General features: G+C 44.8%; 1 protein-coding gene across 1 annotated transcript in view; it reads right to left on the reverse strand.

The window, feature by feature from the left end:
* The window catches only part of MAPRE3 (microtubule associated protein RP/EB family member 3), a 57,091-nt gene extending 39,536 nt beyond the window's left edge, over positions 1 to 17,555 (reverse strand). The window contains exon 1 of the mRNA XM_043469142.1: positions 17,388 to 17,555. The gene's annotated coding sequence lies outside the window, so the exon portion shown is untranslated. The remainder of the gene's footprint in view (positions 1 to 17,387) is intronic.

Raw genomic sequence — 17,555 nt, forward strand, 5'->3', positions numbered from 1 at the left:
CAGCTGGGAGGAGGGTCCACGGGGAATTCCAACTGACTGAGGAAGAGCCGTCATCCTTTCCCACAGGAAAGAAGAGAGTTCCAACAGCACATATCTTAACCCCTCTTGGGGCGGAAGCACATCTATCTAAACGATACTAAGCAGCTGACAAGCAGGCTGGGGAAGGAAGAATGCAGAATCTGGGAATGTCCCTTCTACTCCCCTCCAAGTGTTTCAGTGCATTTAGGCAATTCAACCAGTAACCCCGACACGTTTAGACATCTGTAGGTCCAGCTCAGCCAGAGTTTTATTCTGATCTTAAACAAGTCATTGGCCCTGTGTTTCATCTCCTCCACTAGCATAGTGAAAGAATCTTCCAGAGACGGATTTAAAACAAAGTTCCCTGACATGTTATTTCAGTGTCTTGAAAACAGTGCTACTGGGGACAAAACTAAATACAATGTTAGCTGGGATAATGGAAAGTGCTTCCCACGTGTGTCTTGCTTTGGTTTTTGTACATGACTACTGGAAACCTTGTAAGTGGACACGATTTTAATGCAGATGAAAACTGGAAGAAAGGTGGCAATACATTCACCATAGTAAACAGCCGTAGTGGCAACAGGTTTTGTGAGTGGAATGGCTTAAGGGCTGGTAATCTGGTGGGAAGAGGGAGACAGACAGGGTCTTGAAACTGTGTTTGCAGAACCAACATATGGTTGTATTTGGATGATAGGTCCACCTGGGGCAGCTCTGCAAGGGGGCAGTACTAAAGCCTACCTTGGCCACCCCTTGATGCCACTACTGTTTGAGTGGTAGAATTACAGCACTTTTAAGGACCACATTTAATTTTTTCAATATTTTTCCATTTTTAAAAATAAATGAAAAATAGTAGAATCCCATGTTTTTAGAAAGAAATAATACATTAGTATGTGTGTAGGAAAAAAAAATGTTGAAATATTCAACAAACCTGTGGCACCAGTTTCTCCTCTGCGGACAAGGTTATGGAAGACTTCCACTTTCTACTTTATGCATTTCTGTAATGTTTTAATTTTAAAATATTTTAAAGGTTATTTTGATTTACATTTATTATCCAAGAAAGGATTTTTTTGATGACTACTATACACTAAAGGCATTAAATGTACATTATTCTTAGAAATTTTGCTGAAAATATGGGCTAGAGTTTTTAGAATAATTTTTTTTAATTCATGGAAAAGCTAATGCATGGATAAAAATTAGGATATACAGATCATTAGAGTGAGAGTGAGACAATTGATACAAAAAGTCTCAAGAGTGTTTTTCAGAGAAATGCCAGGATTTGGTAGCTGTTTGAAGGATACTTTTCCAAGCCCTAAATCCCCAACAGGGGGAAAGGACCAGAGGTGAGAGGTGGCTGCTGCCCAGGGACAACCTGCAGTCAAAGGCTTCTTGGTGATTTCTCTTAACTCACCTCCTGCCCTCAACCACCAGGTGCTGTTCAAGTACCTGAGAAATCTTCCTGAAGAAGCTAATAGGCAGCCTCTTTGGAGAGGCTGTTAGAAGGGGCTGACAATTCCAGAAAACCAAGCTGAAGGCAGTGTATAAATTAAGATGCTTTGGGACTTCCCTGGCTGTCCAGTGGTTAAGACTCCATGCTTCCACTGCAGGAGGCATGGGTTCAAACCCTGGTTGGGGAACTAAGATCCCACATGCTGTACGGTGCAGTCAAAACAAAATTAAGATGTTTTAGCTAAGAGTTCTGAGAACTCTAAAATAACTAGTTATTATTCCCTCATCCCTCCCAAAGAGGTCATCTGCTCCAGGCAGGAAGTAACATAATTTCCACACAACTAGATGCTGCCAGAACCATCTGAGTTCAGATGATGAACTTTGAAGATAAAGCAGCAAATTGGACTTAAACACTCCAGACAGGGCCTGTGTTATCAGTGGGTTTCCAACGCCCTCAAGCGGGCCTCAGAAGCAAAGTCCGCTTGAGTTATGACCTTTGGCACATCCTGGAACAGCTCTGGGCCGAAGCAGCGTCTGGCTAGGTCTTGCTTCCAAGCCATGGGAAGTCCTCTGGGCTACAATCACAGGCTTGTCACATCTGGGAAGGTGCAGGGTACTCATTCTACCTGTTGTGAGAATGGCCAGGTGCAGAAAGATGCCTCAAGAAGATCAGTTCTCTGAAGTGTTGGTGGGTGGGGTGGGGGTGCTGCAGAGAGAAAAGGAGTTCTGGAGTCTACCCTGAGGGCACTAGGCCCTCCCGGGCTTAGCACTCATCTCCTATACCCAGGAGAGTGGGAAATGGGTCCCTGGGAGAGCTTATTACACTAGGCAAGTGGCCATTGTCTTTACGTGAGCACAGACTATGCAGTTGTTTCAGTCTCTGAAGATCCTATCTCTGTGTTACTGGAAGGAGATCTCTGCCCGAGTGAGGCTTTGCTGCCGAAGGAGCTGGTGTCTGTCCTCCTCGTCCCTTCTCTCTCTCAGGGGCGCTAGCTTGGCCTTCTTGGTTTCTGGTGCCCCTCCTTCTCAACATGGAGACTGAGAGACCCAAGAACCACTCTTTCTGTCACTCTTGTCCAGCAGTGATGAAGGTAATTGGTTTATTACTGCAGCCACGATCTACCACTTCTAAGAACTGCCTCACAGACCTGAGGACCGACAGCAATAAAGCACTCCTCAGAAATCCACTCATTCAGCAACTATTTGTTGGGTCTCAACAATCTCCAGTTCTTACAAGGATGGGTCAGTCAGTCTTGATCCTGGACTCATCGAGCTTGTTATCTAGTGAAATAGCCCAGGAGTAACGAAATCACACAAATAACTACGTAATTATGATCACATTAAGCGCTGCAGAAAAAACACACAATTAGGGTGTTTTGAAAGCAAAGACTTTTCACTTCTTATAAAAGACACATTTTAAATTCAATCTAATATATTGATATATACAAACACACACACACAGACACAGATAATAAAATATAAGTTCCATCCAACAATTCTTACTACGAGTGATACCCTCTGATATTTTCTGGTCTTTTCATTTAGAAAATGCTGGTTACAACCCAATAAATTGATCTCACAACCAGTTAGTGGTTGAAATCCACCACTTGAAAAACCCTGTCATGGGGCCCCCAAACTGGAGCGGAGCTGGGTCACAGAACACTTCCTTGAGGGATTGCCATTGAGGCCAAGGCATGGTGAGGTTACAGAGACTCAGCCTAAAAAGGCCACGAAAGAATGTTCTGGACAGAGGGAACAGCATATGCCAAGACTCCTCACTTAACAGAAAAGGAAAGTGGGGGTCAAGGAAGAGATGTGCCTTGTTCAAGGTCACATAACTCTAAGTCCTGGTCTCCTGATTCTGGGCTCATGGTTCTCAAGTGTACGGCCACCTCTCAGTCATAACAAGTCTTCCTCTTTACTAACGATGAGTCAAGAGTGAATTGCTCAGACCCAGGCTGACTAGGAGGAAAGAGAGAAGACCAACAGCAGGGGGTCAGGTTTACAAAAAGCCTGTTTAAATCTCCATGCAAAACAATGCACCTTGGTGCCTACCCCACCTGACTTGGGGCCTGTACTGTGCGTTCCTTCCTGGTAGGGACTGGCTGGGAGCCATACTCCTGCTTAGTCCTGGCTTTAACGAAACATCACTTATTGATATTTCAGAACGTTCAGGCAAGGTTTATCCCTGGAAAGGATACAAGGTACTGGCCTGGGCTTTTTCACAGCCCTGTGTTGATGCTGGCACTCACTTTCCACGTGTTTCCACCTTGCTCAGGCCCCTGCTTGGCCCTTGTGATGGCTGTGCACGGTTAGCTGTGTAAGGGGCCTCTGGTGAAGCATGAAGGTAATGTGAGTCTGGCAAGTGACAGGCCACAGCCAACGGTGTCAGTCAAAGTCAGGTCAAAGTGGATGGTTGAGGAGGACATGAGAAGGAAGAGGGGTCAGATGAGGCAAGGACCTTAGGCCAAGTTTCAAAACAGGCAAGAGAGAAACAGGGCTGCGATTTACAGGTGTACAGTTTGCACACTGCACAAAGCACCCTGGCAGGGGATGAGTGAGGCTGAGGGGGAACCCACAGCCCGCTCACAAAACCACGTTCTTGGCAAGTTGCCTCATGCCTGGAGGAGGCATCTTCATGGACAGAGGTCAGAGAGGAATGGCTGAGTAGGACACTTGGGCAGAGTGGGAAACAGCCAGGCCCACACAACAGGACATCAAAAATATGGCTGCCAAACCTAGGGAAGGTTGGCCTGCTCAGGTTTTAAATGCTAAAACTGTGTGGGTGGATACAGACTGGTGGTTGGGTGCCGCTCCACTCTGTAGTGACAAGCTGTGACCATGGGAGCAATGGCTGACAAGCAGAGACACCTCATGGTGCTAGCACCTTATCAAGCCAGACTCTGTGATGCTCTTCCATCTTTACTTCTCCTTCATCAACCTCGGCATAATCCTGCCACACCCTGGAGGCACAGCTCTACTCCAGAGATTTCAATTAGTTAAAAAAAAGTTGCTGGTAATACGTGCCCATGTTAAGGAAAAAAAAACAAAAACATTCTACAAAAAAATAAATAAAAAGAGAAACCAAACATTCTACAAAGGTGAATAAGTGAAAGTAAAAACAGGGACTTCCCCAGCAGCCCAGTGGTTAAGACTCTGCCTTCCAATGCAGGGGGCATGGGTTTGATCCCTAGTTGGAGAACTAAGATCCCATATGGGATGGTGAGGAACTACAAATGGTGCTGGAAAACTTGAATATTTCTATGCAAAAAACAGCAACAGCAACTGATCATACGTTGCATCATATACAAAGATTAACTCAAAATTGGTCATAGATCTAAATGTAAAACCTAAAAGACTAAAACTTAAAACTTATATAAAAGTAAAAACAGCCTTTGCCAAAGTTTAAAATTAAAATCTTCTTCTGTCAGTAACCTCCTTCCTGCTCATCCCTCATTTTCCATACCCCCTGTCTGTTCTCACTGGAGCCTATAATGACTCTCCCCATCATTCCTCTGATGACCAGCGCCTGTCTTCGATTTGCAGTGCTTCCCTCCACCTCTGACCTCAGGGCCAGCTATTCCACTGCCATCTCAAACTCTGCCTCCTCAGAAACCTTGCCCTGAGAATGCCAAATCGCCCCCTTCCTTGTGCCCCCCTAGTTACTGTTGCTTCTCTAGACTACAGGACTTCAGAGACTTAGCCCATTAGGAATTCATGGATCCAACTCAGCCCCCACCCTTGCACAACAAGACTTTCATTCATCTCTCAAACGCCCAGGCTCATTTCTCACAGTGGTTAATTCAGACCTTCAGTACCTCACCCCCACCTCAGCAAGTGGCCTTGGCTCTATCTCACTACGGAAAAGGTCTTTTATTAGCAGGAACTCCAGCCATCTCCCCTGGACTTCACTCTGCAAGTCAGGGGTACAAAGAGCCCTACTCTCTCCTCCTACCAGTCTCAGAGGAAGGGAGCCCTTCCCTCTCCTACAAAGTTACCTCTGCCCTGGTATCCTCAAGATTACTCCTGTTTCTTCCCCTTCTCTCTTGGGTTTTTTTTTTATGTTAAAATGTTTTTATTGCATCCGAAGCCATTTTCAATAAATATCTTGAGTTTGGGGACTTGGCTAGGTAATCCTTTTGCAGTAGAAGTCAGACTTTTTCCCTCAGATAACCCTTTTTCCTTTCCACCATCAAACATGCTGAGGTTTTCTTATTATCAGAAATCATTCTAAGTTGATACCAAACTCTTACTCGGATTGTAAGTTAGTCAGATCACCATGGAGAACAATGTATAATAAGCCTATTGAAACAACAACATGGAAGCAATCTAAGTCTCTGGAAGCAATCCATCAGTAGATGAATGGGTAATGAAAATGTATATATACACAATGGGAATATTATTCATCCCTAAAAAAGAAAAGGAATCTTGCCATTTACAACACGGATTGACCTTGAGGGCTTAATGCTAAGAGAAATAAGCTGCACACAAAAAGACATACTGTGTTATCTTGCTTATATGTGAGATCGAAAAGCACTGAACTCATAGATACAGAGAACAGATTGGTGGTTGCCAGATTGGGAATTGGGGTGGGGGAACTGGGTGAAGGTGGTCAAAAGGTACAAACTTCCAGTTATAAAATAAGTAAGTGCTGGGGAATATAATGGACAGCATGGTGACTATAGTTAATAATATTGTATTGTATATTTGAAAGTTGCTAAGAGAGAAGATCTTAAAAGAGCACAACAAAAAATCTGTAACTATGTGTGGTGGAGGATGCTAACTAGATTTATCATGGTGATAATTTTGAGGCATATACAAATATTGAGACATCAAAGCCAATATAATGTTGTTATGTCAATTATATCTCAGTTAAAAAAAAAACAACATTGTTTATGCGCTTCGCCTCAGTAATTCTACTTTATAGGATATACCCCTAAAGAAATAGCCCACAAAAGAAAAAGAGTAATCTGTACAGTGATGTTCAGAGCAGAGATATTTACACTTGCAAAATGTTGGAAACACCCCAACTGCTCAGTAATAGATTGATGATTAAGCACATTTTGGTATCAATGTAATGGAATACCACAGAAGGAATGGCATATTTGAAGTGATAAATATATGGCTTATGTTGACACAGAGAAATCTACAGATGAAGCATACTTTAATACAGAAAAATTATATAAACAGAAAAAATACATGCTGACTAAAATTTTATATCTGTTTGCTGATCAAGAATACAGTTACAAAAAAAAAAAAATACAGTTACAACAAAACAAAGTTTGATCCTGCTGCTTCTGGTCACTGCTTTCCACCCCTTCTCTGCTGCTCTCTGGTGACCACCCATCGCCTCTACTTTCTCTACACCCAGGTCCCCGCTTCACCCTACCCAACTTGGCTTCCAACTCCAGGGTTTTACTGGAACAACACTCTTGCCATGATTTTCATCTGAATAAAGCCTTGAGTCTAGTTGAACCAGCAGCCCTGAAGTACTCTGCCCTTGCTGCTGAAGCCTTCTACTTCCCACAGTGCTTCACTTTTTCTCTCATTATGGACAATTCTCAAAGCTTACTACCAGGAGCTCTGGTCTTTGTGCTCTGTACCCAAGACCCCTGGAGAGACCCCCCCTCCCCCACCTTTCAGGGAAGCCGGTGTTTCTGTGTTGTTGACTCGCACACCCACAGCTCCACCCAACCTCACCCTCAGCTTCTGGGCTTTTGGGATCACTCCACTTGGATGTCACCGATTGTCACCTTTAGCTCTCTGTGCCTAAGCCAAAACTTATCTTCAAACCGTCTCTCCAACTTCCTAATTTCTGACTGTTACCAGTATTGTCCAAATTCTCAGACTCGATCTGAAAAGGGTGACCTACTTATGCTCCTCAGCCAGCCAGTCCTTCCAGGACACGGCCCCTTACCTCGTGGAAGGCCCTCTCTGGTGTCCTGCTCATCTTCAAGACGAGCTCAGGTTCTGCTTCCTCTGTGAAGTCTTTTCTGATTTCTCTGGTTCACAATGATTGTTCTCCTCTCAGAGTCCTTTTTGAGTTTAGACTCTATATATAGTCCTAGTGACTTAACACAATACTCTGTTCTTTTCTTTTGCCTGAACTCTCTTACTCATTTGTCCTCTGGTGGGCGGGACCCTCTGTCAACCCCGCCCATCAGCGATGATGCGCCTCCCTCTCTGAAGCTCTCCAGGGCTCTTACAGGCTCAGGGTCACTCTTGCGCCCAGGGTTAGCAAAGCACCCCTTCCCATCACTGCTGGAGTTTCCATCCCCTGGTGTTATAGTGATCTATATAAATTTGTGTCCAAGTCTCTCGCCAGAATGTTAGCTGAGTTCCTTAAGGGCAAAGACCGTGTCTTACACAACAAAGCAGCACAGATGTATTAGCGATGTCCAGTGTTGTCATGCACACTGGTCATTCCACACATCCACCTTATCTTCCAAACCAGACTGTGGTCTCTCATGGACAGGGGCTGAATCTCATTTCTTTTACACCCTATAATGACTCAGAATGCAAAACAGAAAGTATACTTGTTGAGAGTACACTTAGAATAAGCCCTTGCGATGACAATATGCAAATTTATATGAATAACCTATAAACCTGGAAACTATACCTCCTGGGGAATACAAGTCTTATCAAGTCTCAAAACACTGTACCTTGCTATTTTAGGGCCAGCATAACACGTCTCTTCACTTAGCAGTGGTCCTGTCACTTAAAGGTGTTAATAGGATGCCCAAACTGGGAGCTTTCAGCTGTGAACTCTACCATCTAAAATCAGAACAGATCAGAGACTAAACCTGAATCCCTGATAAGTGGCAATAATCTGCAGGGACTGATGGCCATCTGCCAAGAGTCTGGTGCTGCAGAAAGATCTAGCTACACAGTACGTATTACCCTAACTGGAGATAACTCCTGATACAGGAAGGGATATTTAATTTCATCCACGGGTTCAAAACCTGCCCCTTTCACATGGCACAACACACATTAGTTCAGCTAGGATCCTGCTGACTCAGAGAAGCTAAGATTTCATTTCTTACCAGTTAGGAAACAACACTGAAATTACAAGGTGACCAGGACAATAACACCCTCAAGAGAAGATGAATGCTTCTTCCTCAATCACTCTCTCCAGGTGGTGGAGCGTCTCCAGTGAGCCATACCCAAAGACTTGCTCATTAACAATTCCTGAGGGCAGGACAGGCCTCCACCCTGTCTGGGAGGGTGTTTTGGGAGTCAGAACCACTTGGAAGAAGAAGCAGATCCTGCTTAAGAAAACATTTTATATCACAATACAGGCTGAGCTGTGTGACAGGCCACACGGTTCCTCAAGTCTACGTCTGGGCTCCCCAGTGCTCAGAGGTGGGCAGACACCACCGCGGGTGGGGGACAGCAATCGGCCCATTGGACGGGCCATCAAGATGATGCACAGTGTGTGCGTGGGTGGGAAAATGAGCAAGAGGACAGCTGCCAGGCCAGCCTGTCCCTTCACAGCCAGCAGCTCCAGGGGCTTGCCCAGCCCATCTCCTTGAGGGCTTCTGTCGTCAGGTGGACACTGGCGGGCACCCAAACTTTTCCACGCTTGGAAGAAAAAGGGCCATGGCAGAACAGAATATGGCCAAGGGCAAAGGGAGAGAGGAGGCTGCCGGAGGCCTGGGCACAGTCTTTCAAAACAGGTAGTTCAGATAGGTATACAACCACCAAAACAAGAGTGGTACTGGTGGTGGTTTAGTCGCTAAGTCATGTCCAGCTCTTGCGAGAGAGAAAGCCTCAAATCAGGCACTTGAGCCATGGGGGAACCACACCAGAGAATCTGCAAAGACTTGGGGAGAAAAAGCCCCCCCTATAATGGAGCCCTGTGCCATACAGGGTTTTATTGAAACCTGATAAGTTTAAACAGCAAAAGTTAAGAGGCAAAGAAGACTATTTTGTAAGACATTCTCTTATCATAATTTTTTTTTTTTTACTTCTCATTTGAGTCAAGAGGAACTATTTCACTTGGGTGGTTGAACTTGGGAGTTTCTAGGCTGTGTTTTTAGTCACACACCCACACAGTCATACTCCCGGTATGCTCTCTCTCAAAGAAGAAATGAAGCAGCATCTAAAGGAACACCTTTGAGAAGTGTTTATCTTTAATCACAACCACAGTGAAACAAAATAGTAAAAAATTAAATATCTTGGAATTTTCTTAGAGATTGTTCTACTACATGGAATCTATACATCATTGGTTTAAAAATTGTGTAATAAAAGTTATAGCTGCTTAATGCAGAAAAGTTTGGAAAACACTGAAAAACACTCAGAAAAAAAAGTATTCCTGTTACTTAAAGATAATCACTGATGGTTCTGGCATATGCCCTTCTAGTACCTTTTCATATCCTTTAAAGTAAAATTGGTATCATTCTGGACACACAATTTTGCATCCCTTTTTCATTGATTATATCAAAGTTTCTGATATCAATAAATATTGCAGGAAATTTTTAATGCCTGTGCAATATTCTATCTGGGTGAACTGACCAAATACCTGACTGTTGATCCTTTTGGTTGTTTTAACCATTTGATATTGTTAATAATGATTATAATGAATAATGTTGCATTAATAAAAATCATTCTATAGGATCTTTTATATAGAACTCTGATTTTCGCAATATTCCTAGAACAGCAATTTCTGATCTAAACATATGTTCCTTTTAAGGCTTTTGATACACACTGTCAAAATGACAGGGCAGATTTGAAGACATGCTCTTGCTCAGTCATTTTAAACATATCACACAACTGGTATGTATCTCCTATATACAGGGAATAGTTTCAGGAAAAAAATCATTTTACATTGAGTCAAAATATTTAGATAGACCAGATCTTTATTTACTTTCAGCAAATGACATGTCCAAAGCTCAAAACACCAGTGTTATGTTACGCCCATTTAACAAAGTTGGCAGCGCATGATGCTAGTAAGAACAAGATGTTAGACTGAGGCTGGTATTGGCCAGTCAACTCTACACAGAGTAAAAACCATCCTTGGCCAACTGTCACACAAATTTGTACTCTTGGCCAAAGGGAAGGATGGGTGATGGAATGTGGATTACTCAGCACAACCCATGCTAGCTCTGGGTTAAGTAAGTCAAAGCACGTGTCCGATGATAGGTGTGTCATCTTCCTATAATAAACAGGACATCTGGCTAGAAAACAGGACTGAAACTTATGAGAAAATTAAAGCTCAACAATATTTAATAATTCTGTCAGTTATCAGTGATTCCTAGGAGAAGTGGTTAAAAAATTGCTGTGGAAAGTTGTACTCTACTGGCCAGATCTGATCTGAAATGCAGCTACCGTAATAGAGGGTGTCAGCATTTCAGCTGCACACCTTTATACTTCAAGCCCTCTTGATGCTAAGTAAGGGGCATGGATTTTTCTTTTTTAAAATAAAAAAAAAAAAACACCTTTATTTTGTATTGAGGTATAGCCAATTAACAAGGTTGTGATAGCTTCAGGTGAACAGCAAAGGGACTCAGCCGTACATATACATGTATCCATCCTCCTCCAAACTCCTCTCCCATTCAGGCTGCTGCATAACATTGAGCAGAATTCCATGTTTTATGCAGTAGGTCCTTGTTGGTTGTCCATTTTAAATACAGCAGTGTGTACAGGCAACCATAAGTTAAAGATATTAAGTCTGTGAGTCTCTTCCTGTTTTGTAAGTAAGTTCATTTGTATCATTTTTTAGATTCCACATATGAAAGATGTCATACAATATTTCTCCTTCTCTATCTGACTTACTTCACTCAGTATGACAGTCTCTAGGTCTATCCATGTTGTGGCAAGTGGTTATTATTTCATTTTTTTTAATAGCTGAGTAATATTCCATTTAGAAATGTACCACGTCTTTATCCATTCCTCTGTCGATGGACATTTAGGTTGCTTCCATGTCTTGCCTATTGTAAACAGTGCTGCAGTAAACACTGGAGTACATATATCCTTTCAGATCTGGAGAAGGCAATGGCAGCCCACTCCAGTACTCTTGCCTGGAAAATCCCATGGATGGAGGAGCCTGGTAGGCTGCATGGGTCACTAAGAGTCAGACACGACTGAGTGACTTCACTTTCACTTTTCACTTTCATGCACTGGAGAAGGAAATGGCAACCCACTCCAGTGTTCTTGCCTGGAAAATCCCAGGGACGCGGGGGCCTGGTGGGCTTCCGTCTATGGGGTCGCACAGAGTCGGACACGACTGAAGAGACTTAGCAGCAGCAGCATCCTTTCAGATCATGTTTTTCTCTGGATATAAGGGGCATGGATTTTTCATAAAGGTCATCTAGTCAGATGTCATTTTCATCAATAGTTGAAAGTTAAATTAGCATATTAGAATAGCAATGATTACGTCAACCCTTCGAGAGAAGGAAGGGATCATTCTCAAGAAGGGAATGAAAAGACTAGGAAAAGGCAATGAAGTAGGAGGTCAGTGATGAATACTGGGCTGCCAGGAAGCAGCCACTTTGGAAGGTCCTGAGTTCACCTACAAGTCTGAAAGTGAAAGTCGCTCAGTCGTGTCTGACTCTGTGCGACCCCATGGACTATAACATCTATGGAATTCCCCAGGCCAGAATACTTGAGTGGGTAGCCTTTCCCTTCTCCAGGGGATCTTCCCAACTCAAGGATTGAACCCACGTTTCCTGCATCGCAGGCGGATTTTTTACCACCTGAGCCACCAGGGAAGCCCAAGAACACTGGAGTGGGTAGCCTATCCCTTCTCTAGTGGATCTTCCTGACCCTGGTTTGGTACAAACAGCTCAGCCTGTTGGAAGGAAGTAGTCTAACCCTATCTGCCCCAAGCAGTGCCGGCTCCAAGTAAAGGCATCTGCTTCTTGCGCACCAAAATGTGATTGCTGGAAAACAACCACTACCAACTCTATTGGTCTTCATTAAATCACAAAAGCATTTTGTTGTTCATTGTTCAGTCACTAAGTCGTGTCCGACTCTTTGCAACCCCATGGACTGCAGTATGCCAGGCTTCCTTCCCTGTCCTTCACTATCTCTCAAACTCATGTCCATTGAGTTGGTGATGCCACCCAACCATCTCATCCTCTGTCACTCCCTTCTCCTTCCACCCTCAATACAAAAGCATACCTGCTTCTTATAACAATTCACATATAGAATTATACATGAAAAAAGGAGAAATCACACATACATAGAATTCACATATAGAATTATATATGAAAAAAGGAGAATTCACATGTAGATAGAATTCACATATAGAACTAAATATGAAAAAAGAAGTTCTCCCTTGAGTCTCCTTTTCACTCCTCCACTCTCAAATTCCATTTTCTGGAGGTAAAAACTATTGTGTTTAAATTTTTAGTCTTTACGTGCCTATTTAGGAGTATTTTCTTTCCAAATGAGATTTTTTAGGAATTTAAAAAGACTGAATGGCTTGTTCCAGCTCCCTAATTATGTGGTTGACTCTACCTGGAACTGGTGCCACCCCAAATGACCTCTCTTTACTCTCCTCACCGGCAAGGAGGTTTCCCTCCGAAGAGGGATTGTTCCTCTCCCTGGCTCTCCATGTCTCCCAGATGCAGAGCTGATCAGAGCACAGTTACTAATGAAAGCAAAGCCTCTGAGAGCAGAGGAACTGAATGAAGGCCACTGCGAGCTTTACTCACGAGGGACAGCTCAGCAGCTTTTTCATTTCAAATTAAGATCCCTCCCCAGACTGGCCTCCCCAACGGAGGACTAACCGCCCCCACAACACACACAAACACACCAAGTCTGTGCTCTCCTCCTCAACTGCTCCCACCCTGCCAGCCTTTCAGATAACCAGGTCAGCTGAATACATGGAGACAAAGGGGCAGTTCATATACTCCTATTTTGGCAGTTGAAATAACACTGCAAGTGCCAGGTCTTCACAGGATAAAGCCCTCTGTGCATGTCAAACACACCCACAGGGCTGCTGGGAGATGGGGGTTGCTCAATTGAGTGTCCAAGATGGACTTGGGTCCTGATAAAATTTTGAAACCGTTATTTTTTATTTTATACTTTAGTAATATAAACAGATGGTTGCTATCCTTTATTAAGCAGGTACTCTACATACTCCCTTTCATTTAATCCTCACCCTGTAAAACAGACGGTTATCATTTCAGGCTTGTAGGTGAAAACACTGGCACTCAGGTTCTGTAACTCACCCAAGGCTACACGGCCAGGAAGTGGTGGGACTGGGACTTGAACTCAGGTTTGTCTGCTTCCAGAGGCCAGACCGTCTCGCTTTCTCAAGAATGGTGTTGTTTAATCACTAAGTCGTGTCCAACTCTTTGTGACCTCATGGACTACAGCCTGCCAGGCTCCTCTGTCCATGGGATTTTCCAGGCAAGAGTACTGGAGTGTGCCATTTCCTTCTCTGGAGGATCTTCCCGACCCAGGGATTGAACCAGAATCTCCTGCATTGGGAGGTGGGTTCTTTACCACTGAGCCACTAGGGAAGCCAGGGACTAGAAATTTCTATGGCTTCCAGGAATCACAGAAGGTTACATTCTGGGAGCTGGAAGATAATCCAGTTTGTGCCTCCTCTCTGCCCCCTTTCAGCCCTCTCCACCTTGTTTCCTGGAATACAGCAGTAACCTCATGGATAAGAAGCTGAGACGACTTTGGATACCCACCTTTGCATTTGCTTTATGTTAAATGATGCAAATTTAAGGAAGGAAAAACTTTCTTGAAGTGGAAATGTGTGAGGAAAAATTATTTTTAAGGTGGTAAGAATAAATATTTAATTAGACAGTGTGACACTCAATTTCACCTGGCTCTGCAATGCCTCAGACAATAAAACAAGCCCTTGTCAACAGGGCTAATTACAGACTACTAAATTACTTTTATTAAAACCCTCTGGAATATTAAAAATGAGGGATGCGGTAACATGGCATTGAAGAATAGCCCTAGACTGGCAATCTGGGTGCTAATCCTGACTCAGCCACTAATAACTACTAATGTTAATTTGCATGCTGTATATAGTTGACAAAGTGTTTTCACATACTTTCTATATTAGTTGGGTGACCTCAGGCAAATCACTAACTCTTGGTGTCCCATGTCAAAATCTGGAAATGAGAATACTGAATCATCTGAAGTCCTCTCTACTTCTAATGTCCTATGGGAGGAGGACATGTTTCTTAGGATCTTTACAAATGTATCTGTAAACAAATCAGATGATTCTGGCTCAGAAAAATTACGCTTTCTGTTCAGCTTCTGAGAGATGTTACTTGACTATTTCAGGTATAGCTCATAAGATGTTTGCTGCCAGCTAGTTGGCTCAGCTTCTGGAGGGTACTATATGGAGGCCTTGCATTAGATTCCTACATAGGAACTTTCTTCTGTTCAACAGCTAACTGCCATGCCTAACTTCAGTCAATCATCTTACACACATAACTCCAAAAAGTAGGTGGGCTTACAGAAAGGACTTAAGGAAATCCTTCCTCACAATGCATGCATTCTCAGGACAATCACATACCCAGGAATATTATAAATATCATTCTCGGTTCTAAGACATGCAAATCGTTCCTTCAAGTCTTGCCACTTCCCGGATATTTTAATGTTCCTAAAATTAGGATGCACCTTAAATTCAACATATATATTTTGATCTGGTAGTGTTAAATGAATTTACCTAAAAGCTGCTGGTAAACTGGCAATGTGTCTTAGAATCAAGGAAATGTAGTGCTGTAAAAGTAAAACACAGACCACACAGACTTAGGTCTAATTTGGTTCAAATCATGTCCCTCTCCTTGATCCTAACAATTACACTCAGTGACAACTGAATAGGCAACATATAAGACACTGGTATTTTAGTTTCCCAAGAGCAGCAGTTTAAAAGGCATTCCATCATTATCTCATAAAATGCTGGTATGGATTTCAAAGGCAAATTAACCCATATAAAAACCACTGGGATGCTCTGAAAATGTCCTATCCCATGGCAAATTGCAAAGGGAACATTTTACTCACACCCTCCTGATCTATCTAGCCTTGACACATTTTCTTGCTTCTTAGTTCACCACCCTCCACCCCAGTAAATATCGCTGATTCCCAAAATACACTCAACCCAGGAGGAGCAGCTCTCCAGCACAGCTGTCTGCTCCGGCCCTGCCCGGGTATTTCGGTGAGCTATGCGACAGAGAGCGGACCACACAGAAGGAATGTAACGCTCAGGCCCCATGGTTCCCATCGGCCCACAGGCAGGTGCATCCCGCCAAACCCCAGACTGGCATTTTAAACAGAAGAAACTGCACTGCTACATGGGGGCAGTAGTCTTCCTGAACTTCATCTCTATGTTTAAAACTAGGGCGACAGCCGTCCTTGCTACTGTAAACTAATCTGATGGGCATGGGGGTGGGGAGTGGCTCTGAGGAGGCTGCCAATAGGCCATGATTGAGCAAAGTCAAGGAGCTAAATTGTTATTCCTCACTGTTTGCAAGTCCGAAACTCCAAATCTGTGTGTCCTTCGGCATGATGTTTAGAACCGAACCATCTACTCTTTTTGAGCCTGAAGTCAATAAAACCTGAGCTGCTTCTACAGTTTAACTGGCTGATATTTAGACATAGTTTCTGACAGTACACTAAAATCTGAAAGCCAAAAAAAAAAGAATCAAAGGAAGTTGACAATGAGGTACACACAGTAAGTAGTTAGGAGCCTTCGAGTTGAGGCACGTTGATTAAGAGCTGTTGGCTATGGGCACCAACTCTGACTTCAGCCCTATTTCTCCTGGAAAAGAAAACAATTTGGCCTCCTCCTCTGTTCCAAGATCAGGGAATGCATGATGGGCAGGTGGATGGGTAGCAAACATAACCCCGGGGAATTGTTCACATATGCTAGAACCCCTATCAGGTGACAGCCCCCAGAGAGACTCACAGCTGCAGCAAGCAGGGGGTGCAAGCCTCAGACCAATACCAGCGAGAAACCTCAGTTTTCTTCCTCCTTGTCAGCTCTGCACCTTACCTGAAAACTCAGACTCACTCACCCAGTTGGCTACCCCTTGGAAGTTATAGGTATTAAAGATCAAGTCCTGCCACAACCCTTCAACATACAAACAGTAAGCACTTGCTATGGATATCAGGCCTGTTTCCAAACCTTCCATTATTACACCAGGTTGTACTGCGAGGGCGTGGGGGCAGGTGAAGTGAGGAAAAGCATTTTAGAGTACTGCAAGATGCTTATTCACAGCACCACACTGGAAGCGCAGGAACTTCAGCTCCCAAACGCAACCTTTCTCCCCCCTCCCTCCAGTCCCTCTCCACCGCGCCCGCCAAAGCCAGAGCTCAGCCCACTGGAAGGCCACCGTGCACCGGCGGGTGTTCACTGAACAGTAGCTGATCACGGTGATGGGGCCGGAAAGACCCACACGCAATCAGCAGCTAGTGAGAACTGTCCAGACCTGCCTCCCCATGCCAGCCAGGGCAGGAGCGTGTGGGTAGGAAACCTGAGGCCCCGAGGTTTGGGCAGGCACAACGTCCCCCCCTCCCCCAAGTCTGCCCTCTCTCTCTCCCTTGTCACTCTTTTTCTGGCAAATCATGGGAAAACCGGGGAGGCCGGAGATGTCAGGCCCAAGAGGAGTAAGGAGAAGGGACAAGGGCGAACGGGAGGCAGTGTTTTTTTTTGGGGGGGGGGCGGGAATCTGTCCAGAGCGGAGGTGCGGTTGCGCCGCATCTCGCGGGGAAGAACCCCCCAGGTGGGTCTGGAGGGAGAAAAGGGGAGGCCTGACCGCCGAGGCCGCGGGGAGCCCGGGAGAGGGGAATGGAGGAAAGGAGGCGCGGGCGTGGGGGAGATGCGGTTGGGGGGCGCGGGGGCGCGGTTCGGGAAGCGAAGGGGGCAGCTCGGTTCCCCTCCCCCAGCCCGGGCCCGGGCCTCCCGCTGACTCAGCCCCACGGCGTCGTTCGCCTCGGCCCGGACTCACAGTGCGCGAGGTGGCTCCGGTAGAGGCGGCGGGGGAGGGGGGCAGGCGGTGGGAGGGGGGGACGCTGCGGCTGAGACTGCGGCTCCGGCCGGCGGCTCCGGGGCGGAGGGTCCTAGTAGAGGCCGCCGCGGTCTCCGGCTTCAACGCACAGACTGCGGGGGAAGAGAG

This window comes from Cervus canadensis, chromosome 5, assembly GCF_019320065.1.
Source record: "Cervus canadensis isolate Bull #8, Minnesota chromosome 5, ASM1932006v1, whole genome shotgun sequence".
In the NCBI taxonomy this organism is placed as follows: Eukaryota; Metazoa; Chordata; class Mammalia; order Artiodactyla; family Cervidae; genus Cervus; species Cervus canadensis.